General features: G+C 33.3%; 1 protein-coding gene across 4 annotated transcripts in view; it reads left to right on the top strand.

The window, feature by feature from the left end:
- The window catches only part of ANGPT1 (angiopoietin 1), a 242,052-nt gene that overhangs the window by 27,716 nt on the left and 199,532 nt on the right, over positions 1 to 14,804 (top strand). The window contains exon 1 of one of the 4 annotated variants that reach the window (XM_055313863.1): positions 7,894 to 7,995. The exons of the other annotated variants lie outside the window; for them this stretch is intronic. The gene's annotated coding sequence lies outside the window, so the exon portion shown is untranslated. Of the gene's footprint in view, positions 1 to 7,893; positions 7,996 to 14,804 lie in introns of those variants that run through there. 4 annotated transcript variants of the gene reach the window in all.

The raw sequence follows: 14,804 nt of genomic DNA, 5'->3' as shown, positions 1-14,804 counted from the left end.
TGACTTGGAGACATTAAGGATTCAGTAGGATTGCATCTCAAGTTGATCAATAGCTAATTAATTCAAAAGAAAACACACTGAATTGTTTTAAGAACATGTTGCAAATACTGACAAGTGACTTGCTGCCCAGGATTTTTAATGGTGCCTTTCACTAAAATTAAGTTTTGTTTTACTGTAATTACAAACCCAAGTTTCTCAAACTTTCCTGCTGAGATGCTCCTAGACTCCTAGGTAGAGAGAGAATGAAAACCCATGGGTTTATAAGTATAGCCTTAAATGATCCAGCCCAATACAAAATTTATAAATATTAATGAGATAGCAATAAATATGCTGAACTATCAATTTACCAATGATCAATTTTTGATATATAAAATACTTTACACGTTTATAAGTAAAACTAACCTTCAAAAATATGTTTCATATTTTTCCTGTGGTTCTGTATGTCTTAGACATACTGCAGTATGCATGAGGTTTCAAGTATCCTTGGAGACTCAGTCAATCAGAAGCACTATACTTAGACTTAGCAGAGGATCTTCATGATTTTTGAGTACCCTCAGAAGATGACAAGAAGTCAAAAATGAATAGCTTAGTTTCATTACAGGGTATTAATATAAATTTTCTGCATTGGACTCCATTCAGGCACTGCCTTCTTGTGAAGAGTTATGTCTATTAGAATTGAACTGAAAATTATATCTAAATCAGAGAAAACTGGAATTGCCTCCCTTGATCATAAAAATATACTATAATTAAACCGAATATTAGTTTTCTTCCCTACTTCCATGTACATTCATCATCAGGCAGCAAGTTAGTATTCTCTATAAATCCTGTGTATCTGTGTGTGTGTGTGTGTGTGTGTGTTTTGCAGAAATATTCCATTAGAAAGTCTTTCAAGTTCTAGCAAGGTTTTAAACCAACCCTAGGTGAAAACAGTAAGATCTTAACCTTACAATCTGCGGTTGTTCATTTGTTCAATAGCAGAGAAGTGCTTACTCATGCATGCACAAATGTTTGAGTTGTAATTCACTGGCTCAATCTATTTTATGAGATATTAATCCTATTTTATCTTTTGTTTTATTTACAAAATCCAAATAGGCAGCTAGTAGCTCTTTTTTATGTATTCAAAGACATGGTCTATACATACATCTCCTGCTTAAACTCTCCCATCCCTGATCCTATTCAATCTCCTGTTTCAATCCCCACTCCTCAATCTTTCACCCCATCCCAAAAAGGGGGAATTGGTAATCTATATATGCTATAGAATATACTTACAGATACTGAATAAAAATAAGCACTTTATATTCCACCACATTTTGAAATTGTTGAACAGTTCTACTTAGAGGATACCTGGAGCACTTCATCAGATTTATACTGTGAAAGACTCAATGGAAGCACAATACAGAGATATGAATGTTCAAAACAAAGTAGCGAAATTATGGTGATGCTTTCTGCATGTTGTCGTAGGGCAGGTCAAATCTGCTGAAAATCATTTGGAGTCCATGAAATTTATGACAGAAGTTTTCAGCCCTTAGTCACCAATCAGTCCTTCATTCTCTTTTCACTTATTTCTAAAGCAGAGGGCAGAAAATTGAAAATGAATTTTAGAGTAAATTTACATTTTTGTTCAATTCCCTGTGTTATTTACTTGATGTGTCTTTGGAGCCTGCCATTTTTTTCCTACTACAATGACATTCTACAGAGGCAACCAAACATGTGTTAGAAGGTCTAAGACCATCTGCAAGAAATATCTTATTTTATGTAAACTGGTTTGACCATGCAACCAGGCAGCTTAAAACGTGTATTGGTTAATATAAAGTGAAAGTAGGCATCTTTGAATTATGAACTCTGAATTTTGTAAACATTGGTAGTAGGGTGGGGTGGAATTTCTTTCTAATGCTGGGTTCCCACATACTTTGGGTTGAATTCTAAGCAACTTCTCATTTTGTCTTATTGATTGAAAATTTTCTATTTAATTGAAGTGTTTCGTACTGTATTTTCATTTTGTTGCTAGGCACATGGACAAATTTGCTCTTTGAATATAAAATGAAGCCAACAATTGCTCCGTATGAGACTTTAAAAAGAGCAAAAATCTGGAATGCAGAGTTATACATATCTAGAGCTCTTAGATCAACCAAGCATTGCAAAGTACAGGAACTTACTGAGCAGAGCTCATATTGTCTTAGACGGAGTTATGAGTACTGGCTTTGAAGAATTGGGTTTGAACTTACTAGTCATGTAATTTTCTGGTTATGTAACCCTTTAGGGCCTTTATTTTGTCATAGGTATGTGTAAAGGGAAGATAATAGAATTATTGATGAGGTTATTAGAAAGATTAAATGAGATACTACATGCAAAGCTATTAACCTGATATTAGAACTCCTGGACACATGTTCAATGTGATCAATATTTATTTAGTGAGAGGGCAGGGAAACAGATATTTTATAGAAAAACATCACTTCCTTTCTTTATATTTATAGGAAGGGATATTTTGTTGCACCAAACATAACATTTTGATGCATTTGAATTTTTTTAACACTCACTTCTTATAGTCATTTTTCTCTCAGAATAAAAATTATCTACTAGATATAGTTGCAGAGTCCTGTTCAAATGTGTAAAAATTATTTTTTTCTTTGTTTCAATTTAGAAAGTAATTTATATTTTATGGTATTTTATATATATATATATATATATATATATATATATATTTTATTGGAAGAACTTCCAACATGTAATCAGGTCAGACTTTCTTTTGGCATAGACGATTCTAAGAACTGTTGATGAACTAAAGTTTATTAATGTCGTAAGCCAAATTCACAAGTCAGATTTTCCATTAACAGTTTTTTTTTCTTTTTTGTAATACACTGAAATGGAGAACCAGCAGCTATTGGAATAAATAAACTCATTGTTTATCTTTGTATACATTGTGCATACTACAATACATTCATGAAATACTCAATTAAGTTCAAAATCCCAGTTAGCAGACCATTGTAATTAATATTAAAAACATTAGTTAAATCTTGTTTATCAGTATATACTGGAAAATCAGCTACGTGAACAAGAATGGTTCTAATCCTAGCTTGGCCTTCAGTTGGAGAAACTTGAAGAAATCAAATGATCTTCTATTTTATTTTTGGTTTCACATTCATAGAAACATAATTTTCTGTAAAACAAGATTTGATATATAAGGAAGGAGCTAAAATAGATTTACTTACTAATTCACTTCCATCTACAAAGTCATTGTCCTAAGACAGTACCATTAGATATTTCCCCCCTTTTTGGTGTGTATGTTTTGTATGTATGTGCATTGTGTCTGTGTGATTTCCTAAATCGTAAAATTCTTGGGAGGCATAACGAATGGTTTAAACTTCAAACAATTAAATAGATTACTTGCTTCTCGTAAAGAGCCTTATCCACATATTAATAGTTTTAGTTGACTAAGACTGAGATATAAACAACTCATCTGGCTGGTTTTAGATTTATCAGTAGAACTGGCAGTTGTATTTTGAAACTTACCTCACAAAAAAGGAGATTGGGGTTAGCAAAAAGCTATTGTTATTTTAAATTTTTCTTACTGGCACTAACTTGGAGTTATTAAGATCAGTTTTTACTTCAGCAACTAGAAAGAAGTCTTATATGGAAATCTAAATTAACCAATAATCATATTATAATTTATTCTGGTGATGTTTAATTCCCCTTAAAAATAGCAGTCTGGTTAGTTGGTTGACTGCCTCACCCCTTAGCATAACTTTGTTGTTTATTACTGTTATAGCATAATCATTATTATGGTGATTACGATTATTTCCATACAAGGGTGAGGAATAAGCATGTAGCAATTATTTTCTTCCACTGTCTTCTAGATTATGAGAAGCATCTTGACTCAGGGGTTTCAGAGTTGTTTATACAATTCTATGCAGTGATATGTATGTATCAATATAATTCAGTGTACAATCTATAATAAAACATGTGTGAAAATATTGCATAGAATTTTTTATTGTCTGTCATACTAGTAAAGTTATGATACCACATAGTTGGATTCATAAAATTAAAAAAACATATGGTACAACTTTACTGTTTTGAAGAAAAATGATAATCTTGGACACATCTCTCATTGGCTCAAAGCAGAAAACAAAGTAGTCTTTATGGTAAAATATTGCTTTATTAAATGCTGTCTTGATCAATCTCCTGGGAAAGTAAGATGTTCAAAATAAATATAATTCAGAGATTTGCTTTTAATTTTTTAGGCTAGAATCTCTAGTTTTACATTTCCATTTTTAAAAAGTAAATGTTTTATACACTTTGAGACTCGTATTTTGGAAAAATGCCACAAAAATGGTAGACTACAGGGATGGCTGGGTGGCTTAGCAGTTGAGCGTCTGCCTTTGGCTCAGGGTGTGATCCCGTGGTCCTGGGATCGAGTCCCACCCACATCAGGCTCCCTGCATGAAACCTGCTTCTCCCTCTGCTTATGTCTCTGCCTCTCTCTTTCTGTGTCTCTCATGAATCAATAAATTAAATCTTTAAAAAAATATAGACTACATTTAACATTTCTAGGCCTTGAGAAATATTATGCAAGCAAGTTTATTGTGCATTTCATCTTTTCCTCTGCTCAGTGTTGTATATACTGATTTACCTTATTTGTATAAACCTCAAACATTTGGGAAAATTCTGGGGAAGAAATTGGGCTAGATAGCTAAAAGTTCAAGTTCAGGGATTTAAGTAAATTTGTATTTGAATCAATGTGGTTTTTGGTCATCCATAAGTGATTTAAAAGAGATGTAAAAACACTTACATGACCTTCTCTACATCTCAGTTTTTTAGAACAGGACTTTTGACTAGAGATGCTTTTTATTCCGGCCTTGAACCCAGAATACCACTGAGTATGGAGTTTCTTTTTAAAGAGAAATATGCATGTGGAATGTTGTTGCTACAGAAAAGATTATGCAAACATCTCTGCTTTGCTCAAGACATTCAAGTTCACGGAAAACTATTTGTGACTTCAACTGCTACCCAGCTTTCTGTTTTAATGTTGACCAAGTAATGTTTGGTTGACCTAATTATAACAGGACACAGAACATTTTTGAACCTGTAATAAGATGTTTTTTAATTTTTGTTCACTTGAAATAAAGGCACAGTGAACCCTATTTTTAATATGATGATGCCTGTTCTCGCATCAGCTGTTGTGCTGGTGCACACACCAGGTCTCAGGGGTACATTCCACATGGTAGGCAGAAAACCAATGAAGATCAACTTTCTGACTTCGTGTTCTTATAAAAACATGCTTTTTACAGCTTCATTCCAATCCCAAAGCCTTGGGTCTCTCTAAGGCTGTTTCCATGCTTAAAGATGTTGACAAAAGAGACTAATGAGGAGGGAGGTTCTCCAACCAGATTCTTTCTTAAAGACGAAAGCCTTGATTGTGAGTTTAGTCAGGCCCTGCTGCCTCTCTTATTGGAGATATTTTATTGCAAGTTTGGCAATAGGTAAGGGATATTTAACAACAGCCATAGCAAAACTGCAAACTTGCCCCACAATGACTCATGAGGAAAGGGCAGAAATAACCATGAATATCTATTTTTTTTTATTATTAAACTCTCCTTTTGAAACATTGTACCCCATTCAAAACATAAGTTGGTTCACCACTTATGAGCACAATGCAAAGGCTGTTGTAGTTACTTGACTTTCATTCTTAGAATGGAAGGCTAGGGTTAAACCACATTGCCAGGGAATTCAGCGATAGTTATTAATCATAGAATGTGGGAAAACAAGAGACATTTGCTGGAAATGTAAGGAGAGAATTCTATTAAGGCATTTAGCAAATGACTTGATATGTAAGGTTTAAGTCACTTTTTAGCTAATATATGAGACAGCTCCATCAAAAATTAGAAAAATAAAATACTGAATTGTAAATTTAAACTATAAACCAAAGAACTTTCAAATGTTATTTGTAAGTTACAGAAAACAGTTCTACATTTTTGTACTGTTCACACAGAGATAAAGAAACAGACCTCCTATGCATGAACTTATTTTGAACCAAAAAAGGGTACTGTTGTTAAACCCTTCATGCTATCTTTCCTAATCATACAATCTCAGTGAAGGGGAAAGAGGCTACACAGTGAGGTAGCAAGACATCTGGGAGCTATTTTTAGGTTGAGTAAAAGGGTTCTGAGGGAGTATTTTGAGAAGGTGGGTAGAGAAGAAGACATATGAGGGCCAAAGGTCATGGAAGAGGGTGGAACCTGTTTCCAAGATCCTTCATTTTACAATCACAGGCAACATTTTGGGGAAATATACCCTAGACATTTTAACCTCTTAGATGGCCCTTCTCTTGTATGTTCTTTGCCTTCTCAACAGGACATACAAATTATTTTATAGAGCACATTAACACTAGTATAGATTTATTTGTTTATTATCTTTTTTAAAAGACAGGAAAACATTACATTCAGTTAAAGAGCCAGAAACAATGTTAAGCAGGTGAATTTTGTAAGAGAAACCTGGCATTCTCATCCCTAATTCAACCCCCTTCAGAATATTAAATTAGATACTCAAGGTTATACATTATATGTCAATGCATTTACATGTCATTTAGACTGGCTAACAAAATATGTGATACTTCTTTTGAGTAGAAAATGTACTAGTTTCTACTTAGAGTGTACTTCTATCTGTATCTCTATCTATATAGAGATGGTGTATCTCTATCTATATAGCAAGACATATGTAGATACCAATTTACTGTAAAGACTAAAAAAAAAAGAGTTGAAGGTTCATATAAAAGTGCCTATTAAATTTTTTTTTAAAGTGCCTATTAATATTCCCAGATCTCAAAAGTGAGAGAAAACTGGCTCAGAACTTGATCTAAATGACTTGTCTGGAAACCGATTTCTCTTGTAACAAACAGAATGGTTTTATCCAATAGCAGCATGTCTTAAGTAAGAGAAAAGAGATAAAATCTAAGTGGTGCTGATATCATCTCACTAACCTTGTCACCCTCTCCACAAAACTTCTTCTCAACTGTCATATATTTAGGTTGTTTAGGGTCACTCAAGTACATCTATTTTTTTTTTAAAAAAAAAAGCAAATTTGTGACCCACACCATATAAGTAGCATGCTATACTCAGTTCTTTTCTAAATCATTTGCCTTGGAATGTACCACTAGTGAAGCATAAAACAGAACAGAATTTAAGTTGAACATTAGGCAGTTCTTTTTCAGCTAATGACTCTTATTACATAAGTGGCAGGTGTTCATGACTGAAAAATGAGAAAATAGAGCAGATAGGCTAAAAGAAATAAGAGTCACCTGCAATGTTGCAGAAACTACTATAGCCATTTTTCACTCTCACGGGTTTTTTTTTCTTTACAGTAGTATGAATTTATTCCCAAAATAAGGTCATTCTATACATGATATTTTAAGAGGTGTTTTTTTTTTATCTCAGTGATATACTACATACATCTTTTCATGTCAAGAAATGTATTTTGGCATCTCATTATAAAAAAGCCAGTTAGATGGGATGCCTGGGTGGCTCAGCAGTTGAGTGTCTGCCTTTGGCTCAGGGCATGATCCTGGGGTCACAGGATGGAGTCCCACATTGGGCTCCCGGCATTGAGCCTGCTTCTCCCTCTGCCTCTCTCTGTATGTCTCTCGTGAATAAATAAATAAAATATTAACAAGAAAAACCTTCATTCCCTTTAAAGAAATAAAATAAAATACCCAGTTAGAATTCAGTTACCTAAATGTATTCCACTTTACCTGGTCATCTATTGAACATAGATTTTAAACCAATTTTTATATGACAGCATTGTAATGAACATCTTTGTAACTAAATTTCTATACCTATCCTTAATTATTTTTCATCAAAATTCTTGGAAGTCAAATTTCTAGGTCGAAGGTAATATACAGAAGTTCAAGACCTCTTCAGATAGTCTGTGGCAAATTTATGTATATTCCCATTTGCGTTATGAGAGCATGACCATTCCTCAACAAGCAGAATCATACACATAAAGGTATGTATATTTTTACAAGTATTGGGCACCATAATTTTAAAAATTCACTGAATATTTGTCCTTTTTGGATGTCAAGTTATAGTAAATTTTTCCCTCTGTAGCCAATTCCAGTAAGGGAAAATAGACCCCTATAAATTCATTGTAATTTCTTTATTACACATTTCAGAATGTCTAGTGTGTGTTTAGTGAAAATTTAGTGAGCAGAGATTTCCACGGGGGGAAGACTAAGAACAGAAACAGCATTTCTTGAGTCTGTATTATGTGACAGATTTATCTAATCTCATTAAACCTTACAGATATCTGGCAAATAGAAAATATTTTCTTCATCTTGAAATGAGGAAGCTAAAGCTCTTATTGGTTGGATAGTTCATACAAATTCACACAGTAGTCCAAGCTAAAATGGATGGGAATCTACATTTGCTTGGCTTGAGAGTCCATGTTCTATCTCTAAGACCTTAATTATGATGGATAGGAGCAAATTTCATTGCTTACATTGTCTTAATTTTATTTTATTTTATTTTTACTTAGAGGCAAGAAAATTTGGTATATATCTCTATCTGTGGAAAATAGTAGAATACATATTTTTAAAAATATGATATATTATTGTAAGCATTGTGTCAGAATGTTGTTTTTTTTTTTTTTTCTAAATGTTACTGCCCTTTCTTACTCTATTAATTCTATAAGGAACTTGATGTAGCTAAGGTACACACATACACACACACTCATACCCACACATATACATATAAATACATATATAAACATACAGATACATACATATATGAAGTATAAAATAAACATTTTGGAATTAGATGGTGAAATAAAGATACACTATTTAGTCCTTTAAAATTGATAATGGTGAATCAAAACAGACTCAGTTTTCCAGCAGTCAGAAGAAAAGGTAAACACATCAGGTATAAGAATTTAGAAATTCAGGAGAAACACATTTATCTTCATACTCCCAGGTCATTGGTGTAAAAAGAAGGATTCCTTTGTTACTCAACAGAAGATCACCATAGGCACAGGATCAATTCCAGCATAGCATCCTGGTTAATGAGATTTTCTTGTCTTTTCCCCACTAGACTGCTGTAGTCAGAACTTCTCACAAATAGATTGTCCAAATTATTTATAAAATAACCAGATCCTTATTTATTTGCTTATTTATTTATTTATTTATTTATTTATTTATTTATTTATTTATCTATTTATTTATTTATTTATTTATTTATGAGAGACAGAGAGAGAGGCAAAGACACAGGCAAAGGGAGTGTGGGACTTGATCCCCAGACCTGGATCACCCCCTGAGACAAAGGCAGACGCTCAACCGCTGAGCCACCCAAGGGTCTCACCAGGCCCATATTTAAAGGAGTCACGCATTTCAGCCTCTTGAAGAAAATGTGAAATGAATAAATGTTATCATATAGATATAGATCTGTTTCTATAGTACTAAGGTACCTATGATATTATTAACAATAAGCCAGAATCTTCTATTGATAAAAGCTCTCCCTTCATTATAAATAGAGATTAATATCTATAAGAGCCAGGGTATTCTTGGAAGATATTGTGCCTAGTATCAGAAGGTTAAAAGAATGTGTTTGTATGTGTGTGTGTATGTGTATGTATTTGCATATTTGTGTATAAATTTGGGTGGAACAGTTTCTTTCATTTTTAATCTCTTTTATTTTTGTATTTTTTAAAAGACTTTATTTATATGAGAGAGGTATAGAGAGAGTACAAGGAGGGGGAGAGACAGAAAGGGAGGGAGAGAGACAAGCAGATTTCGGGCTTGATCCCAAGGACCCTGAGATCATGACCTGAGCCAAAGTCAGACAGACAGAGCCACCAAGGTGCCATGAAGTGTATTTTTTTATTTAAGAAATGCACATATGAAGACACTTTCTCTGTCCCTAGTTGGAAGTATGACCATTAAAAGTAAGGAAGGGAGTTATATAATGTAAAATATTTTTACCTAAATGAGATGTGACTTGAAATAATGGTGCATTTACAGGATATTCTGGTAAATATGAAGAAGGCAGTCAAAAATGTCCTCGTCTGTAACATGATACTAACTTCACAGTGTGATTGTGGGGATTAAACAAAGTAATTAGCAGAACATCAAGCAGAGTTAGGGCTCAGTAAGTACGATTTATTCTATTGTTATGGGTATTACTGCGTTAGTATCTTTCTATAATTTCCTATGATTCCTTTTCTATAATATTTTTGGCAACACAGATATTTCATTTGTGTCTAGCAATTTTTCAGAATTTTTTCTTAAAATAATATTAGACTTTGTTTTGTTTGTTTTGGGTGATTTTGTGTTCTTTTGGATGCTCTTGGCAATTTCATGTGTGCTTGTTATTCTGATTCAAACCTGGGAGGAAAATATATCACAACACTCGCGATTTACAAGACCACACAGTGATTTATAAGGGTTCCCCCCCCCCATAGAGCTTTTAATGGGGAAAACCCATCTATATTGCTGTGTCAAGAAATCACCACCTTTATCACATACCACAGACATAAATGAACCATATAAAAGCAAATAATCCTTAACTCCTCTACAGGAAGCTAGAACAGAATTTGAGCTTTAGCAGATGCTTAGAATGTGTAGCTAGCTGTGGAAACCATGAAATGTGGATACTAACAAGAAGTAATGCAGACAATTTATCTAGTACAATGACTTTAAAAATTCCTTTTGGAAAACTGAAATCTTTTAAACAGTATTTAATATCCCATATCATTCCTCTAAGAACCAAGTCATTTTTAGTTCTGTATCAACTTTACTTGGATTCAGATAGGACACTTTTGCCATATTCACTTAATTTGGGGCTTTTAATCAAAACACTGATTAATCTAAAGCATTTTTATATTTTAAAAAGTTTAACAATTACTGATTGTTAGATTCAGTATTAAAGCCTGAATTTTAAAGTCAGATATTTAGCTACTTCCAAACTTTTTAGTGTATCCACATTAGAAAAATTTGAAATAAGGGAAGCTTGTTTCACCCAAAGAAAATTATTTAATGGATAAGTTTCATCTACTCATCATCCAGGATAAATATGCAAAGAATTATACCTAATATCACTAGATTTATGTGAGCTAATACATATAAAGAAAGGTGGAAATTTCTTTATACAGACTAAAAAAAAATCAATAAATATTACAACGTGGCCTAAGTTCAAAACACTTTTAGGCTAATGCAAGAAGTCATGTGAGAATTGAAAATACGTTTATTGCTAGCTAAGGTGTATCTGGTTACATGATTTGATGCAGAAGTAAAGGAATAGGACTCATTTAAATTATGGAATAGGCAAAGTATATCCCTGTATTAGTAAATTCTGTTTAGGCATCAGTCTCCAAACAGTGCTGCTTACCTATTCTGTCATCTTTGGGACCCAGCATTTCAAGTGAAACTACTGATTTAGGGTCTTGTTCTTTAAGTATATTTTTCTTTAAAAATTTTTTTAAAAGATTTTATTTGAGAGAGAGAGAGAGACAGAGATAGAGAGTTAGCACATGCAGGGAGGAGAGGGAGAAGCAGGCTCCTCCCTGCTGAGCAGGGAGCCTGATTCAGGACTCTACCCCAGGACCCCAGGATTGTGAGCTGAGCTGATGGCAGAGGCTTAACCGACTGAGCCACCCAGGCACCCATCAATACAATTTTCTTTGAGAACATCAGAAGTTTTGTTTTGTTTTATTAAAGAGGGATTTATGAAGACAACAAAAAACTCTACCTATATTCCAGATCGAAATATATAGCATTTTACTAAATAGGTAATTATTTTATGTCATATATGCAAACAATCACCAAAAATATCAAGGAGGGAGTCTGTGGTGACACAATAAGTAAAGCAGTAATCATTATTGACATTTTCATTGTCACACTGAGCAGCACTAATGTTAAATAAAAGTATTTCATAAAATTATAGTATATTCATTAAATATATCCATTCCTTCCACTCTTCTCCATTTAAAACTCACTGCAGAGAAGAAATACTTTGTTTTCATTCTCTGTTCATATAGGCTTTCTAGAAGTCCCCAGGACACCCTTATTTCAAGAAGAAACTAGGAGTAATTCTCTTCAATGTATATTGCACCTGGATATTTTAGTACCAATGTTGACTATCCTAAGAGGATTAATTTGCTGGCACATAAAAGGATGATACAAATAGAATACTGAGTCACATGATAGAGGGGAAAAAGTTTTACCTATCAATGCTAGGGACCAAATAGTGAATAATATGTGAAATGGAAATTGACCATGATTAATAACTGTTCTCTAGCTTATTCAACAATATCACCATCTAATAAGCCAACCTGATTGAAACAACAACGAAAATTCATCACTCACTTTAAGGAAGGTAAAACTAATAATGATTATGATTTTTCAGGCACTTTAATCACTTAAGCCTCACATTTCTATGTAGTAGATGTTATTTGCATCTTTTTAAACTAGGAAAATTGGTGATGGAGAAATTTCTATCTCAAAGTGACACAGCTAATATGTGACAGATTCAGGACTCAGCTCCAAGTGTTCTCATCCTGAATGGTTTACCTCTGTTACTCTACACTCACTGCCTCTCCCTTTGCCTCAAAAGACAGAACGGTGCTCTGTAGGAGGCAGTATAGCTGAGTTCTGTTCCACCACTTACTAGCTGAGTGACCTTGGAAAAGCTACTTACTCTCTTTTTGCCTCAGGGTTTTCATTTTGTTAAGTGAAGATAATGATAGTGCCTATCTCCGAAATTTTGGCAGATTAAGTAAGTAATATGTGTAAAGCACTTAGAATTGCTTTGGGTAATGTACCCAAACTATACTCTAAACAAGCATATATTATTATGATGTTAGCTATTATCAATGCAGTAACTTCCTCTCTATCACCCTCACCACTTTCCCAGTTCACTCTGATCATCTCTCTTGTCAGTCAACAAAGATTTATTGAGCACCTACTTTTGCCAAGCACTTTGTAGGACCTTAGACCAAATCAATGATCCAAAAACACAGTTCTCTGCCCTCATGAGACTTGCTATTTAGTTGTTCTAGGAAGATTAGATAGACAATAAATAATATATAGCATGTTAAAGGGTAGTAAGTGTTATGGAAGATGAAAAAGTAGAATAGGGTAAGTTGAGTAGAATAGGTTAAGAGCAGTGGGAGGCATTCAAAAATTGCTGTTGTTTCAGACTTCTAGAAGATTGCAATAATACAAAGAACACCTCCATATCTTTTACCAAGATAAACCAATTGATTTCATGTTGCTGTTTGTTCTTCTTCCTTTCTTCCTCTCATCCTCCTTCCCTCCCTTCCTCTTTCCCTTTCTTTCTCTTTTTTCTTTTCTCTTTTCTTTTGTTTCTTTCTTTCCTTCTTTCTTCTTTCTTTCTTTCTTTCTTTCTTCTTTCTTTCTTTCTTTCTTTCTTTCTTTCTTTCTTTCTTTCTACCTCTTTACCTACAAATATATTTGTATAATATATGATTTTTTTCCCTGAACTTTGGAAGGATGTTAAAGACATTGTGCCCTATAACTTCTGATTTATTTCAATGTGTATTTCCTAAAAATACAGACATTTTTAAACATAATTACATTAAGTTACAACCAGGATATTTAATATTTATATTGTACTGTAATCTAGTCGAGAGTTTCTACTCAGATTTCATCAGTTGTCCCATTATTATGTCTTTTATAGCTTTTTTTCAAAAAATTGAATTTTTATTTATGTTTTATGTTTTAATTTTTTTATGTTTCAGGTTTTTTTCTTAAGATTTTATTTATTTATTCATGAGAGACACAGAGAGGCAGAGATACAGAGGGAGAAGCAGGCTCCTTGTAGGGAGCCCTATGTGGGACTCAATCCCCTTACAGAGATCACGCTCTGAGACAAAGGCAGACACCTAACATCTGAGCCACCCAGGCGTTTCAGGTTTTTATTTAAATTTTAGTTATATATAATTGCAGGAGTAGAATTTAGTGATTCATCACTTACATATAATATCCAGTGCTCATCACAACAAGCACCCTTCTTAATACCCATCACCCACTTAGAGCATCCTCTGCCCACCTCTCCTTCAGAAACTCTCAGTTTGTTCCCTATCCATGTATTGAATTTAATGTCAAATTTTACCTGCATTTCTTTTTTTTTTTTTTGCCTGTATTTCTTGATCCTTGATCCTGACTTTTTAGAGTTCAGGCTAATAGAATTTAAATTTATTTTGCTTCTTCTTGAATCAAATAAGATTATGCATTTTTTTTCTTTTTTTACAAGAAAAGTCAATCTTTCTCAATACCTTATATCAAGTGTCAAAAGATGTTGGCTTGTTCCAGTGTTGGTGATATTAGCTTTGATCTCCTGGTCGTAATCCAGCAAGTTTCTTTGCTATAAAGGCAACATTTTCCAGTTTGTAATTAATAAATATTTGTAAGGATATGCTTTGAGAATATTTAAGTATCTGTTCCCCATTATACTTTAAATTACTACTTGTATATCCACTGATGCTTTTCTAAATCCATTATTATGTCTACACTGATTGGTTGGCATTCTCCTTAAAGGAAGATATTTTCCTTCTTCATTTTTTTTTCATTCATTTATTTGTGTCAGATGGGCTGATTCTATAGCTATCTATGATATCTGTATTTTCTATTTGTATTCACATACATTATATATATAGATGTAGATACAAAAAGAAAATGTGTGTGTAAACAATTATTTCACATATCTATCTCCCAGTTCCTTTGTGATACTGGAGGGTTATTTCCATCTAGACTTCTTTCTTTCCAAATATATATGTGTCTGCTTCAGAAGAAGAAACTTGGTATT

The sequence above is a fragment of the Nyctereutes procyonoides genome, unplaced genomic scaffold (assembly GCF_905146905.1).
Source record: "Nyctereutes procyonoides isolate TBG_1078 unplaced genomic scaffold, NYPRO_anot_genome, whole genome shotgun sequence".
NCBI classification, from domain to species: Eukaryota; Metazoa; Chordata; class Mammalia; order Carnivora; family Canidae; genus Nyctereutes; species Nyctereutes procyonoides.
This window is presented reverse-complemented; position numbering and strand designations above follow the sequence as displayed.